At 40.4% G+C, this 20,135-nt stretch overlaps 1 protein-coding gene across 1 annotated transcript in view; it reads right to left on the bottom strand.

Moving 5' to 3' along the window:
• The window catches only part of disp1 (dispatched homolog 1), a 119,847-nt gene that overhangs the window by 86,171 nt on the left and 13,541 nt on the right, over nucleotides 1-20,135 (bottom strand). Inside the window, exon 3 of the mRNA XM_079255436.1 lies at nucleotides 1,042-1,119. The gene's annotated coding sequence lies outside the window, so the exon portion shown is untranslated. The remainder of the gene's footprint in view (nucleotides 1-1,041; nucleotides 1,120-20,135) is intronic.

Below are 20,135 nucleotides of genomic sequence, written 5' to 3'. Positions count from 1 at the left end.
TCATTTTATATCCTCATAATGATATACATAACGATATAAAATTGTTTGTGTAATTTTGTGTCAGTCATCAGTTATGTGCCAGATGTGCTTGGCAACGGCAGCAGTGATCGCCTTCCATCTGGGGGAACTATGGCCGTATGACGTTTCACGGGTAAATGGCTGTTGCATCTGGAGTTTATTATGAGCTTTCGCCTCCACTTGACACTGCTTTTGCTGGTTTACTCTATTCTTTATTCTGTATTCTTTATCCTGATTCTTGCGCAGGTGATAAAATGAGTTCTTTGTGTCGGAGTCCGTTGTTGGCACTGTGAGCTAGTCTGTTGTTGGTTCCACGTCGGTCTTTTTATATCCAAAACGCATCCATGCAACAGAAATTTCCCTCTTTTAGGAACAAGCTCATCAGTTTGGGTTGGCTGGTCATCTTTTAGTAAATTATCCTGCTCTGAAACGTGTCTGCTACCTTCTTCCTCCATGTTTGTTTATTTATTGCACCATGAATCCCGTAAAGCGCATCTTAACGTAAAATACTGCAGTAAAGCACCTTATCGTGGCGTAAATGATAGAGCCTCATATGAAACGATGGACATTTTCTATCGTCTAAAGGCTATATATTGTCATATCGCCAATATAAATATGTGTAGACATATTTTACGTGCTCAGTTCGACTAAAACCCACATTTGAACTTCCTGGATCCTAATCCAATAATGGAGAAGTGGGGCGAATGTAGACATGAATCTTCACACAACCCACTTAATGTTCCAGGACCAGGAAAACATTTTTAACCTGACAGGATAAAGATGGTTAGTGAATATGGTAATGTCATTCCCACCATTATAACCAGTGATCCTCAGTCCTGGTCATTGAGGGGGTGGCGTCCTGCAGGTTTTGGAAGCTTCCCTTGTGAGTTTTTCAGAGCTTGACATTAAGCTAAAGGTTAACAAGCATTTCTGTAAAGATATAACTCAGCTGTACCCACTCAAAGACAGATTTGTGAGGGAAGAAGCGGAGACTTTGATGCGAGTTCATTTAGTCTTTCTTACCTGCAGGTTGACTGCAGATCACGCTCTGCATCTATTCTTGCATTCATACGATCCAAACCTTCACAAAAACCATTAAATCTGTGGAAAGACACAAACACAATATCATCTGTTTTGTTTTAAAGCTTGATGACTTCATGAAAACATTGAAATGGGTAAAATAGCAGCAGTATGCACATGACAGAAACTCCACTACTAGAGGAGATGTTGTCAGAGAATAGAGAATAAAGACAAAAACATACAAAAATCAACACTACACACACACACACACACACACACACACACACACACACACACACACACACACACACACACACACACACACACACACACACACACACACACACACACACACACACACACAGTGTCCAAATCTGCAAGTGTTTTTCAATCTGACCCCTCCGGCTGAGAGGTCAAACCAGTGCCAGATCTTAATAAGGTCTAAGGAGGTCATTTAATAGTGAAGATTACCCACACTGACAGATCTTAACCCTGCGTGTTTGAGGCTGTAGGTGATGATGTGACAGATATAAAGAGACGAGGATGTCTGAAAGCCTTTATCTTCCTGCCAGTGACGCCAGTCCAGGAAGGGACAGGTAGGCCTAGAACAAGGTTATGATATGTCCTGTACTACATCTAACGGCTCTGCAGAACAGAAGCCCATTGAATCCCAACATATGGTCCACATCACCAATTACTAAGGTGTGTGTCGATTGGGAGAAGATGAAGAGAGTGGTAGCCATAGTTTAAAGATTAAATATGGACAGATGAGAAGAGAGAGGAACTTTTACCCAATTTAGAGCCATGACCTGAGGTCATAGGGACCCATTTAACAAAAAAGAAAAGGCTTAAATTTCTTCCCAGCCACTCTGTCTTAGTTTAAGTACAGGCAGCTGAATTATTCAAACCAGGAAAAGGAAAAGCAGTTATTCCAAGAAGAAATCCCACTGAGAGTTGCCTCAGCGTGAAGAGTATTTCACATCTTGGCAAACATAAGTACTTAATCCCAAATGAGTAATGCTGGAAAAGAACTTTTTTCTGATGAGATAAGGCTTTCTACTAATCAAGCACTTACTATAAATTTATCCATGTGGTCTGGTGAACCAGAGGAAAATAAATGAAGGTCATCCATCATTTGGAAGTTAAATATTCCAGCAAAAAACACGGGAATAAAAATATTTTCCTGCTCAACATCAAGGCAAAAAAGTCCCAGTCTTCTAGAGACTAAGGACTTATTTTACAGGAGTGAAATGATATCTATTAAAGCAAACAAGAAAACTGATCAATAGTTTCTTTCATTAGTTTAACACTTGTTGGTTACATTATTATGTCTATATGCTCAGTTACCTGTTTTTACAAATATCTAATCAGCCAATCACATGACAGCAACTCGAAGCATTTTGTCATGAAGACTTGCGGAAGATAACTTGTTGAACTATAATCTGAGCATCAGACAGAGGAAGAAAGGACTTTTAGGTGATTCTGAGCGTAGCATCGTTGTTGGTCTGTATATCTCAGAAACTCCTGATCTACTGGGATGTTCACACACAACCGTCTCCAGGGTCTACAGAGAAGGTCTGAAATAGAGAAAATATCCAGCAAGCAGCAGTTGTCTGGACCAAAATGTTTTGATGGAAATGGAGATGACAGAAAGACAACAGGAAGTCCAGTAAGCACTGGTTCCAACCAAGATCTGCAGAACATCATCTCTGAACACACAACACATCCAGCCTGGAAGCAGATGTTCTCCAGCAGCAGAAGACCACAGCGGGTTCCCTCCTGTCAGTAAGAACAGGAAACTGAGGCTACAATTCACACAGACTCACCAGAACTGGACAATAGAAGATGTAGAAACTGGTCTGATGAGTCTCCAGTTCAGCTCCACATTCACATGGTAGGATCAGAATCTGCTGGAAACATCATGACAACATGGATCCATCCTGCCGTCAGGATCAATGCTTCAGGCTGCTGCCGGTGTAAAGGTGTAGGGGAATATTTTCTTGGCCCACTTTGGTCCCCTCAGTCCCAACATGACATGGTTTAACCAGCACAGCCTACCTGAGTCCTGCTGCTGACCATGTCCATCCCTTTCTGAGCACAGTGTAGCATCTTCTGATGGAAACTTCCAGCAGGATGATGCACCATGTCACAAAGCTCACATCATCTCCACCATGACGATGAGTTCACTGTCCTCCAACGGCCTCCACAGTCACCAGATCTCAGTCCAGCAGAGCAGCTTTGGGATGTGGTGGAACGGGAGATTCTCATCATGATGTGCAGCAACTGTGTGATGCTTCATGTCAACATGGAGGAAATCTCTGAGGATGTTTCCATTTTCTTGGATCTATGACACCAAGAATGAAGGCAGTTCTGAAGGAAAAAGGAGGTCTAACCTGGTACTAGCATGGTGGACCTGATAGAGATTGTGTTTATCTTCTTCTTCAGTACTTAACACTGCAATCCCACCTAAAGAACAGGTTTACTGTAATACGGGAATCAACTAACAGGAATGCATTTTCTCTACGTTTTTCCTCTGATTTAAAGATCAGGCCAAGCAGGACAAAATTGATCCTGTCATGGAAAAACAACAAAAAACATGATAAATGAATTTAGAAATATATTTAAGTTCTATCAATATAAATGTAGATTAAGTATATTTATGGTTTTATTCTTGGATATCATCCGTCAGACATCTTCCATGAGGCTTACCACAAACATGTGACAAGTGTGTTGGAGTGGACAAAGCTTCCATGCTGATTTGATCCCAATCTGACCCTAATTAATTCACATACAACCATCTCCCACCTAGCTCAATTCATTGGTAGGCCGGGGCCGAGCACACACACACCAATTAATCCAATGGCTCGAGTCTCAGTCTGCTCTCATTTCCAAACAAGTCACTCACTTTCAGAGGATTCGACTCCAGTAATCTCCCTCTCACAGCCAGATTCCTTTCAGAACTTTTAACATAAAAGCAAGGAAGCTGAGCTCCTGAAAGATTTTATCAGAAACTGCAGTTATATATGGTTGGAAGGAGAAACTCCGCAGATCCCGACCTTTCCACAATTCTAAATGTTCCCTTTGAGCCTGCGAAGACACAAACAATCTGTTGATTCAGTGGCAGAATCCTTCCCCTCTAAGCCGTTATTTGCTTTAGCAGCGATGACACAAGGGGAGGAATTTCAGCAATGCCTGTGTATCGTAGACTCATTTCCTCTGCGTGAAAGCCATTTCCAGACAGACAAGACAGCAAAGAAATCTGGTTTATTCCTGCTCTGCGTCCCGCAGAGAGGTTGCACCCTGGTGTATCCACAGACATTTACTCACAAATACAAGCAACTTCCAAACAATCTACTTCTTACAAGTTACAGTCAATACATGAGGAAACTGTCAATGAACATTTTTCCAGCGGCTTCGGGCTTGTTTTGAGCTTTTCTATAAATGAAGTTGAGCTACTTGTTTAACTTTGTAGTCCTGTAACCACTAGGCTTTTTCCATGAAGATCAACTCCTTAATTTCTCTTCAGGCAACCTGATAATTTTCCACTGGTATATGATAAAGAGCACTGAGGGTTGCACAAAGGCAGATTAGCAATCTTTGCGATCCATGGATGGCAGCCAAGAAGCCTCTACCCGCTCCTCATGCCACTTGTGTCTTTTTTTCAGCTGTTCGATTCCATGCCAGATATGTAAATTGCAACGGGACTGGTCGGATTTCCAAAGCGGGAGGGAAGATTAACCTTGTATCAAATGGCATATGGATATCAACATGGAAGATCTCCAGCGATAAAGGCAGCGTTGCAGGGAGAAAGTCAGGAAGCAGTTGGACCAAAGCAGGTTATGGCGGTGAAGCAAACTACATGGTGGCCGGGGGATGTTATCTTAAAATCAAGCCAGAGCTCAGTTTTAACAGTAAGTATAAAGAGACTTGAAGGGGATAAAAACCGCAGATAAAAAATCCACAAGCTCAGCAAAGTATTTATCCACCCACATGCACACCTGTCACCTTGCTCATGTGGGCGTATCATTCATTCTCACATGTTATCCAGAGAAAGAGAGAAGCAACTGCAGCGTGTCAACATTACAGAAGAGCTGCTGGTCATCAAGGACGTCGGCTTGAGGCGCCATCCGCTTCTTAACTGCATTAACTGATCACCTGTGATCACATGTAGGGTCAAACCTAAATGACTTCACCCACCATTCCTTCAGAAATCACAGAAAAGTCACAGAAATCTGTTGTTTGTGCATACAGCCACTCTCCATTTTAATAGGTCCACTATACCCAGTACGAGTCTGCAGAGTCGTCTTAATTTCTGGTGTGACAAGGGTGTTTTGGCATGAAGCATGACAAGGTTGTTTCCAAGATGAGAATCTGCATTTCTTGGTTGGAAATGCAGTGCTTATTTGACTTCCTGTTGCCTTTCTGTCATCGCCAACCAGTCTGTCCACTCTCCTTAAATCCCCTTTCTTGCTCACCATTAAGCTAAATTTGAATTTCAGCAAGTCGCCTTCACCATATGACTATAAACACGCTGAGATGCTGCCATGTGATAGGCTACCGAGTGTATATACCTAATAAAATGTCCAATGAGTGTCTTCCTGTTTTCCCACTAAAATAACAAATGAGTTTTAGAACAAGCCGAAGCACACAAGACTGCAGCCTTGCAGCTGTTCCTGTGTGCTTTCATACGTTCATTATTTGAGTTCCCAGGAGTTTGGGACAAAGTGCTTCCAGGTCACCCGCTAACCTACCTTCTCATTACCAGAGGCCATCCTGCAGGAACACAACGCTGACCTCTCATGCCAAAGGTTACATTTAGAAGAGGGGGATGGGGAAAAGACAAGAAAAGCGAGGGTGGAGTGGGGGTGTGAGGAAGTGTTAAACGCCAACAGTCCTGTATGTTGAGATAAACTCTTCCGGGTTTCACACAGAATTTATCCTGACTTTTCATTTTTGGCAATTGTTGAGGCCAAAACTAACAAACGATCAGTGACTTCAGAAAATAAAGGGTAGGGTTTTTTTTTTTTAATTTCCTATGGGGCGGTTGTCTTTTGCCCCCCCTTCACAAAAAAACAAAAAAAAAATCTGTAAGTTTGTCAATTGGCACAGACTGGGGTGAATGCCCATACATGGCATTGCTCTTAGATCACAGCGAGCTCATTAACTTTGACCCGCTGTTGTGTTCACTCAAACCAGACCAAAGACATGACCGGGTGGAAATTCAAAGAGGGGGTAGAGAGAGGGGAAGGTGGTGGTGGGGAGGGGGGGGGGGGGGGGGGCACTGAAGGAACTGATAGGTTTCCTTGGTTAAAGACGTACCTAATAAAGACTTCTTGTTTTTAGTTTAGAAAGCACAACAGAGAGGCCCGACGGAAAACGATGCAAACAAAATTATATTTAAAAAATATGCAATGCCATGAATGAAATATAATCCAGCATCACGGGAACACAGAGTAGACATGAGCATGACGGGGTCGGGTGTATGTTGGGGAGTTGCAACATCTGGATCTTGTCGTACATGCCTTCAGAGTTCTGACAGTTTCTGTCTCAACAGAGCAAAGAAACCTTTTCTCTGGCCATCCACGCCGCTTTCTACCCTTCTTGTTTGCACTGTCCTTCTTCCCTTTCCTCTATCCTCAATTCCTCACCCTTCCACCAGTCTTTAGAACCTTGTGAAAACTCCCAATTACCAGAAACATGAGAAGTGCTCAGGGCTGGACATGAACTTGGAATATGCAAAACACAGGAGCTCTTAACAAGAGCCATGCTAAACTGTGATTGAATGCGTCAGCGGGTCGTAAAAGGCCCCCTCAACATCAATGTAATTATGAAAGCTTTATGTGGAGGACCTTCCGGACTGGGGAGTGACCGGCGACAGGAGGAGGTAGAAGAGGATGCTGTCGGCATTATATTCAACAAACATAACCCCTTTTTTAAGCCGACGAGTGGAAAACAAGCAACGTTTCTCCAGCTGCCTTCCATCATAGAGAAGGGAAAAGAAAGCCGAGGCGAAAAGAAAGGAAGTTTGTAACACCTGCAGCAGGGTGCCAGCAAACATTCCCAGGTCCTCCGGCCTCTTGGTGATGCACTCTATAAATCCTTCTGATTAGCTACAGTAGCGAGCCTAAGTGCCACTTAAACAGAACCCCAAAGGGCAAGTTGTTGTGACCCCCAAGCTTTGGAAATGTGGTTTCATCCAAAGTGATAATTAGAAAAACAAAGGGCACTCTGTTTGTCTAATAAAAGAGGATGGGTGAGATGGAGGTGCATGGGAAGGGTTAGGGATTGGAGCAGTTTTACAATAATGAGCCACTATTTGATGGATTCATGAGAATCAGGAGAAATAACTCCCTGTTATTAAGCTATTAAGTAACTTTCAACTAAGAGTAAGTCTATTGTGCTTTAATATTCTGGGAAGAGTACACAACAAAACCAGAGACAGATGTGAATCTAGAAGCTCAGCCAATGATTTTTTGGGGGGGTTTTTTGTTTTTGGTTTTACACGAAAAACAAGAAAAATGTTTAGCTTACATGTGTGCTCCCAAATCAAAATCTGCTCCTATTAATTTATTATAGTTTTTAAGGTACTTGACAGGACATTCTTTAGATGACGTCTATGATGGGTCTACACTCTAAATCAGACTTAAAGTTGTGTCACAGAAAACTCCACCAGTGCCGGCGTAATGACAACACTGGCCTGAGTCACAGTTGGTCAATAAAAGAGAATGCGCTTGACCCCAAAGGCATTAACTCCACAAATCACAATTAAGTCCAGCAAATGAATCGACGGGGGCCAGGCTTTAGCTTGGAGTCTCCAGAGGTCTTTTAAACATGCAGCGGCTCATGGTACGAGAGGAGATGGCGAGGCCTGCTGCAGTGCTGTTGACAGCTGATGGAGAACAGACCAGAGTTCGATACAAGTGGAATGCATAAAAAAGTAAACGGTACAGTATTTCTGCATATAATCTGCCTAGGAGAGTATACTCCAACATTAATAACAAATTACAACTACTACAAATTACTCCTGAAAAGAATATTTTGCCGCTGGTCACCTGAGCTTTAGGTTGTGGCTTAATTGACAAAACAGTAATTTAGTTGTAGTTTAGTTGTGGAATTAAATAGTTTGTGCAACTACTGCCTTTACAGCTGTCTTTTTTTTTTAACCAGCAGCTGTGTTAAGGTCCATTTATGCCCCTTTAAGTACAAAAATGAGGACGTCCGTTTTAAACGTCGTCATATGTCACCGCCCTAGTGCTTTCATGCATGTTTTCTGCTGTCATGGTTGTTTATTCAATTCATCCACTCGTGGGCAGTGTTGAGTTCAGAGTTCTCTTAATTGTTTAGACCAAGCAGGAACCTCCGGCGGTTAAAAGTGAAGCCTACGCATAAGTGCACAAAACTGCAGTTCCCCCCTCATCCACTAGGGGCTCCAAAACAGAGCAAATCCCCATAGACTCCCATGTTAAAAAGACCAACTTCCCAGCAGAAATAAACAAGTTTACAGCCTGGTTCAAAAATCCATTTTCGGTTTAATGGGTCAGGTTTACCTTCATGACAACTGTGGGGGGGAGGGAATTTTTTTCTAACTCGTTCGTTTAAAAGTAATTTAATCTTGAAATCCGGTATATTTAGGGGCATGTTCTTTTGATTAACAGGTACCCAATCTCCCGCTTTAAGTAAGAAGAACATATAACTACCACAGTTTTTAGCCAGTTAACAACGTGACTCAGCTTTAGCCTGCTTACATCCATTAGCTGGTTAGCTCCTGTTATCACAAGGTTAGCTTGGTTAGCTCTTATTTTATGCTTTCTGTGTTATTTTCTGTCTAGTTCTCTTCTTCTTCTCTGGTCTTTTGCCAGTTGTGTGTCAGCTATTTAACTCAACACTGCTCCCACAATTTCCAGTGGTATTGCTCCTTTTTTTTTTTGACAGATAGCTAAGTTCCTTGACAAGGGAGGCACAAGAAACCATCTGCAAATCAGTCTCTGTGTCTTTAAAACACATAACGGATATGTTGGCTGAGCATGACATCTGACCTATACCATCTGCAGTTAAAGGCAGTGCTCAGAAGTACTCAAATTTGTACAAGACTTTCTTGTACATTTAGGGAGGTGTGAATGTGTGAACAAACCCTGTTGCGGATCAAAAAAGCAGAGTCTGGTTTGTTTACCAACATAAGTCTCAATTCCTTTCAAATGAACCCAATACAGGATGCAATGAAACTTCCCAGGGGGGTGAGGTGGGCCACTTCACTATTTAATCAATTTGTCACAATGCAACACGTGCAAATTCAATTATGATTCATAAATGTTTAAAAACAATCATTTTCCCTACTAATTTAATGGAAGGAACACAGCTGCAAAGTTATGGGTACGGTCCGTCCCCCTAAGTGTCCTGGCAACATTTAGTAAGCAACAGCGGAAGCAGGAAGTTTGTAGCTAGCCTTATCGTTAATGGCCTGAGACTTACTCTTTGGGCTTGAAGGCTAGCGTTTGGAAACATTTTCGTTTTAAATCAAATCAAAAGAGGCAAGGCCTTTGACAAGACGATCTTCATATGTAAGCTGTTTACAGTAAAATATAACAGTAAACTATGAACATATAACAGCACCTCATAGCGAGAAGCCGCCGGGAGTTGTTACTGTTACTAACACAGTTTACCCATAAATTTCAAGGAAAACTTTTAAGACAAAAATCTGTTTGTTATGTTTTTATTTATTTATTATGGTTTAATAAAAATAACAGATAGTGGAAATAAATTTGTTTTGTTAGTTGAATTAATTGGATACTAAATGGAGTATAAAAGCAGCATAAAGATAGTCATCGAGTGAGAAAAAAAATAAAAGGTGAAAAAAGATGCTTTGAAAATTGTTTAATAATTGAATTGCAGTACCATAAATTACACATCAAACTGAATTGTGAGGAACCTCAGCTGGCACACCCCTACAAAATCTGTGGGTTAACAACATAGATGTGTGTGTGGGACAATCTTTCTGGTCAAGAAAAAAGACTTGCAGTCAGGCGTGGATAAACTCTGTAATAGTTCAGAAGGTCTGCTAGCATCCAATGTAGCTCCACGTTTTTCTTTGATGTGATGCAAACAGAAGCTGTTCTGCAAAAACGGACAGATGAGCAAGTTTTCTACTTCCTTGTTTGTCATGACAAATATAAGAAACCAAGTTACACTTATCCACTTGAATCATAGTCACAGTCGATGTATGTTTTATAAAGGCATCACAGCCCTCTGAATCGTAATGGAATCGGTTCATTCCAGTCCCTAAAAAACCTAGTTACTGCAGCGTCAAGAGAAAAATTACCCACAATAAAAGCTCAAAGCAGCATGAAATCTCTACAAATGTTCAAACTTGACTCAAGTATTTGTATAAAAAGCAAAACGAAGTTAAGCAGGTAACTGAGCCAATATTAAAATCGTTACTTTTGTTCCTTCACGCTGTTTTTCAGAGCAGCAAACCTTTTTGAAAAAACACTGATCTGTTTCAGTATGAAGCTGTCATTCCATGTTTACAGGCCACATGTCCTGTCTAGTCCGTGATTTGATCTGTATGGACGGGTTGATTTATAGACTTCTTCAGAGATACAAAGGTTGTGTGTTTTTCATGCCGGCATGAAATCATCACTCAGAACAAAAGAACAGGTGTGTTGTCATCCAGCCTTGTGTGTCTCACACAAAGAGACACAACTACAAGAAGAAACACACACACCTTCGGTCAAACTACGCAGTGAAATGCTCTCAATACGACCTTGACAGCTGAGGACATGTTGTGTGAGAAGACTCACGTCTGCACTTGGCAGCCAGAGGCAATTAAAAGTCCGGTCCAACATGGTGATGTAAGACTTGGACATCCTAACCGGGACCTGAGTGCCTTAAGTGACACGACTGATGCTTTCGCAGAGGAAGCTAACTGGTTTAAAAGATTTTGGTTATTAAACAAGATGACGTTTAAGGCCTGTAAGGTCCACTTTTAGTTGTTGGAAAAACAGAACTTTTTATTTTTAGACCACATTAACAGAGTCAGTCAATTATGTTGTTAAACCTGTTATTGTCATTGAACGGAAAATGTGAAAATAGATCTGGCCATCAGGTCATGAACTCATGCAAACGGAACATCTTATTGTTTCACTGGGCTGGAAACATCAACACTGAAGTAAGGGAGCATTCACATCAGGATAGTCCGCTGGACTTGGTAAGATTAGGGATGCTGCTCAGTTGATGGGGGGTGTATCGCTGCAGACAAACGAGCCAAACCATTAGAATAATATATCTCCATTCCCATCAATAGTGGCGCTGCACTAGTATTTGGCAAAAGAGAGGGCATAACCCGCATAAAGAAGAAAACTGTTTCCCCCACTTGTGCGCTAAACATGGAGATGAAACTATCACTAAGTGTGTTTCCATAACACTGAGAATTGCGCAAAAAAACTAAAGATAGCAATAAAAACCGCTAATGAACAATCTGCTGTTTGAAAAAGTTTAAAATATCGCTAAAAAGTTTTTACGCCTTCATGAGGTGGTTTTCCAGACGTTTCGATTTAGAAATATATATTGCAAAAGTATAAGTAGACAATTTTTTGGGATTTACGTGTCCCTGGAAGTGATGTGAGGGGTTGTGTCCAGTTCATTACCTGGAAAAACGGCGCAACGTGCATCAAAGAGCAGTAAATTTCAGAGTTTTATGAAGAAAAAAAAATGAGTTCGAAAACCTCTGAAAAGCCGTAGAAATTCTCTGCAGCAGGTAGAAAACTCGATAATAATGCTACGTAAAATTTTAAAAATTTTGTGAGAGGAACAAGATTTTGCGAGACTTGAGGTTTAGGCGCTGAACGCTGTTGAATGGAAACACTCACAAATCACAATTGTTGTTAGTCGAAACTTACAAATTTTTTTTATTTTGCGAAAAAGCTTTATGGAAACGCAGCAATTGTTTTTGATTTTTCATCTTGTCTTATGCAAGTATACTGCAGAAATACACAGCAACAATGGACACAGTATGAACACCAGGTGAGGCAGAGGACTCAACGCGATTGCTATGTATTTACCCACAATGCAATGCTAGGTCAAATACAGGAAGTGACTTTTTTTTTGCTGTCCCCTTCTTGTATTTGGTCCACTTGAAACGGACCAAGACCTGCCTTTTTGTCAGTAGACTCAGCTCGTTAGATCTTTGGTGTAATTTTAAAACACAAGGTAGGACGCAGAGGTGGGTAGTAACAAGATCTATTTACATGAAGAACTTTTTTTTTTTTTTTTTTTTTTAAAAAAAGAAGAAAAAGTTACTCTGAAAAGTTGTTTTTTTTTTGCCAAACTTTTCTTGACTTTCTACTTCGGTAAATTTGTGAAGTTGAAATGTTAATCTCAGGATGCGTTCACACCAGCCTTTTTGATTCAAATCTCAGTCCGTTTACTCAGAATGGCGGCTTTGTTTGGAGTACTGTGAATGGACAAACAAATTCTGATTCAGCTAACAGAAGCGGACTCCATCTTAAAACACAGGTCTGACTACAAAAATGAAATGCATTGTGGGTTCAGCGAACAGCTCAGTAAAAGTTCTGATAGAAATCTGATCAACCTCAGACCACCAGGAACTGATGCAGCTCCATGTTTTACTCTAATGGAAACACAAGTCGTTCTGCATCAACCTGTACATTAATACATTTTATTGTTCGTTGGTTTTCTCGTCTTCTGCTTCAGCAGTTCTTGGTGCAGCGCCACATTTAGCAGGGAGTGGAACGTATTGTTTAAAAGGTCTGATTTATTTGAGATTTGCAGCATGAACACTGTCTCGGTTCAGAACTGAGCCGAGTCACCGACTGAACAGCATCTAGCAGACTAACCTGGTGTGAATGAACACTCCCCTCATACACTCCACTCGTACTCTTTTTGTAAAACTATTTATTCAGTCGAAAGTGCACACATTACGTTACCATGGCCATTTCAAGGAAAAATAGCTACTGTTTCCATCTGCACTTTCAGGTTTCTCACCAATAAACTTAATTTATAAACATGTGAGTGATGACCTACAGGAGAAACAGATTTATAAAGCAAAAGTGCTGATTGATAACTTAGTCATTTACAAGCTGCTGATCAATGAATGAACATCAGATCTAGATGTGTTTCCATGTGTAGCAGACGCTGGTGTTAATCTGGCGTCTGGTGTTAACTCCTACACCTGTCATGAATTTAAAAACTACTAATCCCTAAAGCCAAGCAGAAGGATTAAAGTCTTCGAGTCTACAGATCATCTGATGCAAATACAGCATTATACACTGATGATTATTTAAATATTTTTGTTGTGATATTTTTTTTTTAATCAATATATTATCTGTTCATCTGCATGTATTAAAAAGATGACAAAAAGTAGTTTTTGTGTAAAGCTGCTAACCCATAAACAGACGGACAGATAAACACAAAATAAACACAACCTTCTTGGCAGAGGTTAAAAAAAAATCTGATATTCTGACATTTTAATGTTGCATTTTCTCTCATGAAACTATGAATAGAAAGTAGCATTTTGCTAAATCAGGTATATTTACAAATATTTTTGCTTATTCATCAATATGCACTTTCTCATTTAAATAAATAATAAAATAAAATATTTAAATAAATTTTAAGTCTTGAGTAATTTGTTAGATTTACTCTTTTACTTTTTACTTAACCCATACGAACCCAGCGTGACATGTATGATACAGTTTATGAGACATTTGGCTTCACTTCGGGGTATAAACTTTTCTTAAAAGCCTGTGGAACATAATCTGATTTTTGTCTTCTGCCCCTTAATGGAAACCACAAAACATAAGATTACAATATAAAAATGATGACATATCACATGGTAATAAATGGTAAATATCCATAAAAAGTTTAGGTACTTTTTTAATTGACTTTCTGGGACAAATTAAGGCTTCATAAAAAAAAAATTGGACTTCATGTAATTTATTTCATGGGTTGGTTCATTGATTTCACAACAATTTTTGACTATTTTACCGACCTCTGTTAAGGTGTACATTACCCTGCACATTACATGGGGGACATTGGACTTCTCAGATGTTTACGCATTAAAAAACGATTACATTATATGTACATAACCAATAGTATTCAAATGGATACTATTGGTTCCATGGTGACCTTCTGCAAACAAAAACATAATCAAGTCCAAACTCTCCCATTACTTAGTTCACAAAGCAGCGCACTGCTTAATCATTACTGACAAGCCTGTGACTGAGTCAGGACTTCTGCTGCGTTAATACATCATATTAACTCCTGGTTAATCATCAAAATATTAAATCAATGCAGGTGAAGGATGAGACCAGTCCAGACTGTGCCACCTGGCCAACACTCCCAGTGAGAAATGTTGAAAAATCAGGACATTTTCAGACGTCTCTTCTGTTTTTTCTGCTTGGAGATTCAGTGACACAAAACCCAAGTTTGGCGTTTTAAAACATTCAAAGTCTTTTTGTCCTAAAAGTGTCGCTTCCCAAAGGACCGTCTTTACAGACGTCGTCTCACACAATATCCACATTATTAGGAAGAACCTCTTGCAGGCAGCCTCAGTGACGCTACGGAGACCCATAATCCCTGTGAGTGTGTCCTGCCACGGATTAAAGAGGCAGCATGGATGGAAACTGGACCTTAATGATCCCAGATGGAGAACTGGTTTGCTCAGACCATTTTCCCTCCTCTGTGTCACTGCCAGAACAATGGTACATTCAACAAGTGCTTTTCACATAAACATGGTTTTCAGCTTTAGCAGCCTGCTGTTCTCCTGATACCTGTTCCATGCCGATGCTCTGGTACTTCTCTTCCTTAATCTGGAAAACCGGCGTCATGGAAGTAACCGACACCTCATACTTCCTGCTCGGACTTTTCAGAGCAACCTGTTGTAACCCAACAAGCCTATGGAGAGCAGCCGATGATTTCTTCAGCATGGGATGGAGCATTGTCTGCACTGCTGAAAAGACACTTCCTCCGTTTATATCATGGCAGGAAATGGCTGATAAGAAACTGAATGGAATTGGCAGACATCATTTTGACAACCTTGGTCATCCTGAAGGGTCTTACCATCTCAGTCCCCATTATTCCAGTCTAAACCATGACTCCACCACCACCTTGCTGACATGGTGGTCTTGTTGAGACCAGAACTACACCAGTAGCATGACATTTACTATTAAATAAAACTGTTAAAAAAATTAGTCTTTGTGTGTTTCTGAGAACTCACCAACATTTCTTTAGGATTTCTTTAAATGTGGCCCAGAGACAGCTTATCTCGAGTGTCTTGAATGGAGGTTTTTTGGGATTCAAAACAGCAGCAATTTCATATCATTAATGCAAATTTTCGTGTAAATAATCAAGATTATAGACTTACTTCCAACTTTAGTAATATATATAATGTATTTTAGGATTAATGTAAAATAAGACATGGACATCAGCAACAGTTATGCACCACACCTTCGAATATCGGCATTTTCCTCATCTAATTAGCACACAAAACTTTGTTTGTTACAACAAACCCAATGTAAGATTTTTGTTTAGTGTGTTGCTTTTGGTTCGTTGATTATTGAATTGATATGGAATCGATTTAAACTCCTACAACGTTTAGTCTTTATGCATCTTATTGCAGAAATGTAAATGTATGCTGGCAACGGTTACATGATGTTTTCTAATCAGGAATGAATTATTCAGGATGAAATTATTTGGTATTAAAATATTCTTCTTTCCGTTTACATGGAAATATTTAGTTAGAACTAAGGTTTACAAGAAAAACAAGTTTAATCACCTTTATTTAATTTCATTAAAAGATAAGAAGATTAGATTATTAGAAGATTAGAGGGATGGGCAGGGTTCTGATTGGACAGGTGGCGGACGTAATGCATGTACGTCTACTGGAAGAAAACAAACTCTGCATCCTATTACTTTTTTTTTAGGCTACAACATAGAAAACCACATAATAGGACACATTTTCATTTTGACTGAATATAGTTTTGAAGCAGCAGCTCGACACGAGCATACTATTTCTCTTTCGTAAATGAAGGTATACATGATCAAACAACTGTTCATTTGGATTTAAAATTGGAGTAAACCAGCAACTTAACATTGAACTTTTTTCATTTTTATGCAGAATTAGGTTTTCACAAGGTCATTTTTAATCTTTTTAAAGAAGATTTTATTTTTTTTCTAAATGAAAAATCATCTCCAAATTGAAAAACATGTAAACATGGCTGTTAATGTATCTTGATGAGGCCAAATTGCCAATAAAGTGGTTTTCTTTTTTTGTCAGATGAAACATTTTGAATAAAATGCAGCTCAGCTTCTTGTTTTTTCACAACACTGATTGTCGAAGTCAAGAATTACCAATCCTGGTCCTCAAAGGCCGGTGGCCTGTAGGTTTTCCAAGTGTTCCAGCTGCAACACACCTGAATCAAGTCAATGTATATTTAGCAGACATGAGCACAGCTTGTCTGAGTCTGAGACAGGAGTTTTCCAGCAAGTTCACTTGGAAAACCTGCAGGACACCGGCCTTGAGGACCAGGATTGGTGATCCCTGGTCTAAATTGTCTATAGACCGAAGTTGTTTCACCAGTCTTTAACTTGTTCCCTCTTCCTCTGCTGTATCGCTTGAAGACTCAATGCAATGAAAGATGAAGGACATGAATCTTATACTGCAAGTCACACCTTACGTTCGCTCACCAGAAAGAGCATTTTGCATGTTTCATACTCCATTTTGCAACCCAGCTGCCCTTTTTCCTCCTTCAGGTTTTTGGTTTGTGGGCTGTAAATCCTTCCTGCTTACTTACAGAACAATTAGACTGTTCATTAGACTGACACAAACCAGAAGGGCTTTCTGGGGGTGGGAAGGTGCTCCCAGAGAGAGGAAAAAAGAGCAATCTTGGCTTTGGCCCAAGCCACTGACCACTGGAGGGCTTGTTGTTTAGGTCACAACGCAGAGGGAGGAGAGAGATGGAGGGAGGGCATGATGGAAGAGAAGAGAAAGCAGCCTAAAGCAGGAGGTCAGCTCAATCCCTTTTTCTTTTGTTTCAGTTTACAAAGACCTTCACAGAGCTTCAGCCCATCCATAAATTGAACTAAAAGGGTGGCTGTAGAGCTGCTGCCAACATGCCTCTCAGTTTCTTTGTGTCTCCCTTCTTTTCTGCCTGCTTCTATTTGTTCCTCCCATTCTGTCAACGTCGGTGTTGGGTTTGTCCTGAATGTTGTCCTTTTTTCACATCCTTGTTCTGGCTTAAACCATGTTTAAACTGTGTTTAATCCTGTTACCATTAACTTTACCATCTATCCGTTAAGTCTCCTACTGGAAAACCTGATATTTCTCCGTCTCAGCCAGGGAGTTCCCACTTCCTCCAAGTGGATTAAAGTTGAGGCAAAGCATGCTCGCAGCACGGCGTGCCAGGTTGATAAAGTTATACAGGCACACCTGCATGCAAACAATCACATATGGTAGATGTATGCATGTACACACAGGCATGAGTGTACATACACACCCATGTGTGAGCAACATTTGGCTTGCATTTCTTTGCTGGTGTCTTCTGCAGAGGGGGGTGGAGGAGACTGAACAGGGACACATGAGGGGAAAATGTACTTAAAAGTTCTTTGTTTCCAGCACAAGTTTTCATTGATGTTGATTTTTGTTTTGGTTTCCGGGTGGACACAGCATCTCTGTGGGGAGAGCAGAGCTCTGTGGCTGTTGGAGATGAGGGCCTGACCAAGCTGTGTGTCTGCTTTTCCTGTTCACCCATGTTTACTAATAACGCTTGCTGTGTTGTTTGCAGAAACTCCCAGTTGACTGGGTTGGGTAGAGCAGGATCTACAAACAAGCCTCATGGCTTTATGTCATTTGTTGCATAAATTTAGCTTTTTTACTTTCTATTATTCCATATTTGTCTTCCAAAAATAAGATATTGACTTCTGTGTGTGATCCCAAAGCATCTAATTAATAGCAGATAAGACTATAGCTCCCAATTGTTTGGTTGTTTGATAAAGACCCACTCTGAAAGTTTTCGACTTTTAAAATATGCGTTTATGCGCATCAAAATTCATTAAGCGCATTTCCGGAGCTGTCACTGGCGAGCAGCATCCCGCTGTTGAAAAGCTGCACTATACAACTTTCTAAACCGGGATGAGACATGACGTTTCGCTTCATGGTATAATAAGAAACTGGCTGTTGTGAACATGCAACATCGCTGATTCAGCGAAGAAACACAAGAAGATTAACAGAAAAAAAGGGACAAAACAAGAATCATGGTAAGATCGTCTTTTTCTGGCTGGAGAGAGCTAATAGGTCAGGTAGGATGCAAAATGTCAGAAGTTCTTTTGTGTGTCTAAATATGTAACCAACCAGTGACATGGCAGCAAAACTCAATGTGTTTAGTCAAGTAGACCAGTGAGACGTCTATCCAGTGGGGGGGTGTCATCTTAGGCACCTCATGATTCGCTTTGAATATGATTCAGGATGCTACAATTCCATTCTTAAACAATTATCAATGATTCAATTGATCTTTTTTCTGCATTGAAATTTTGTTTGGTCTACTTTATACTTCAATGCTAATAATAACACTGATGCATCATGTCAATATGGAGCTAAACTTCTGACGAAGGTTTCCAACACCTTATTGAATCTGTGACACCAAAAATAAGTTACCTCTGAAGGGAAAAATTGGGAATGAACTAGTTCTAGCCAGATGAAGCTGATAAAGGGAGAACATGGGCTTTGGATTGATTCAGACTTTGAATCATCTTATATTTGGAAACTCCTCAAATCATAACTTGATGATACTCAAGAAGAGGTTGGCTGGGTTGAAATGTTTGCTAAAAAATATCAACATATATCAGTTTGTCAGGAAGACCGGAGCAGGAAGTATGAGGTGTCGGTTACTTCCATGACGCCGGTTTTCCAGATTAAGGAAGAGAAGTACCAGAGCATCGGCATGGAACAGGTATCAGGAGAACAGCAGGCTGCTAAAGCTGAAAACCATGTTTATGTGAAAAGCACTTGTTGAATGTACCATTGTTCTGGCAGTGACACAGAGGAGGGAAAATGGTCTGAGCAAACCAGTTCTCCATCTGGGATCATTAAGATCCAGTTTCCATCCATGCTGCCTCTTTAATCCGTGGCAGGACACACTCACAGGGATTATGGGTCTCCGTAGCGTCACTGAGGCTGCCTGCAAGAGGTTCTTCCCAATAATGTGGATACTGTGTGAGACGACGTCCGTAAAGACGGTCCTTTGGGAAGCGACACGTTCAGGACAAAAAGACTTTGAATGTTTTAAAACGCCAAACTTGGGTTTTGTGTCACTGAATCTCCAAGCAGAAAAAACAAAAGAGACGTCTGAAAATGTCCTGATTTTTCAACATTTCTCACTGGGAGTGTTGGCCAGGTGGCACAGTCTGGACTGGTCTCATCCTTCACCTGCATTGATTTAATATTTTGATGATTAACCAGGAGTTAACATGATGTATTAACGCAGCAGAAGTCCTGACTCAGTCACAGGCTTGTCAGTAATGATTAAGCAGTGCGCTGCTTTGTGAACTAAGTATTGGGGGAATTTGGACTTGATTATGTTTTTGTTTGCAGAAGGTCAACCATTTTGTTTCTCTGCAACCAAAATGCATCTTCCCCTTGTTTACACAGTAACACTTATGTATTTGTATTAAGTATGGAAATATTAATCGGATATTTTTGGCCATGTAAAGTGACGACAGCAAGGCTGTGTAGAACTACTTCATGATGCCGAGTCCACCCCCTGCCAGTTAAAGCTAGCATGTCATCAGTCTAGCATCACCTAACAAAGAGTGAAGCATCCAGCAGAAGGTCCATGCTATCCCACCTACCAGTATGGCTGAAAGTGAAAATTTTCAACTTTAATGGAATTAGCTGAAACTGAGTTTACCATCCCATCAAGAAAAGCCCTCAGCAGTAGAGCTGGGCGATATGACGATACATATCCTTTGGACAATAGAAAATGTCCATCGTTTCATATGAGGCTCTATCATTTATGCCACGATAAGGTGCTTTACTGCAGTAGTTTACATCAAGATGCGCATTACGGCATGCACGCTGCAATATATAA

Source organism: Telmatherina bonti (assembly GCF_933228915.1).
Source record: "Telmatherina bonti genome assembly, chromosome: 16".
In the NCBI taxonomy this organism is placed as follows: domain Eukaryota; kingdom Metazoa; phylum Chordata; class Actinopteri; order Atheriniformes; family Telmatherinidae; genus Telmatherina; species Telmatherina bonti.
This window is presented reverse-complemented; position numbering and strand designations above follow the sequence as displayed.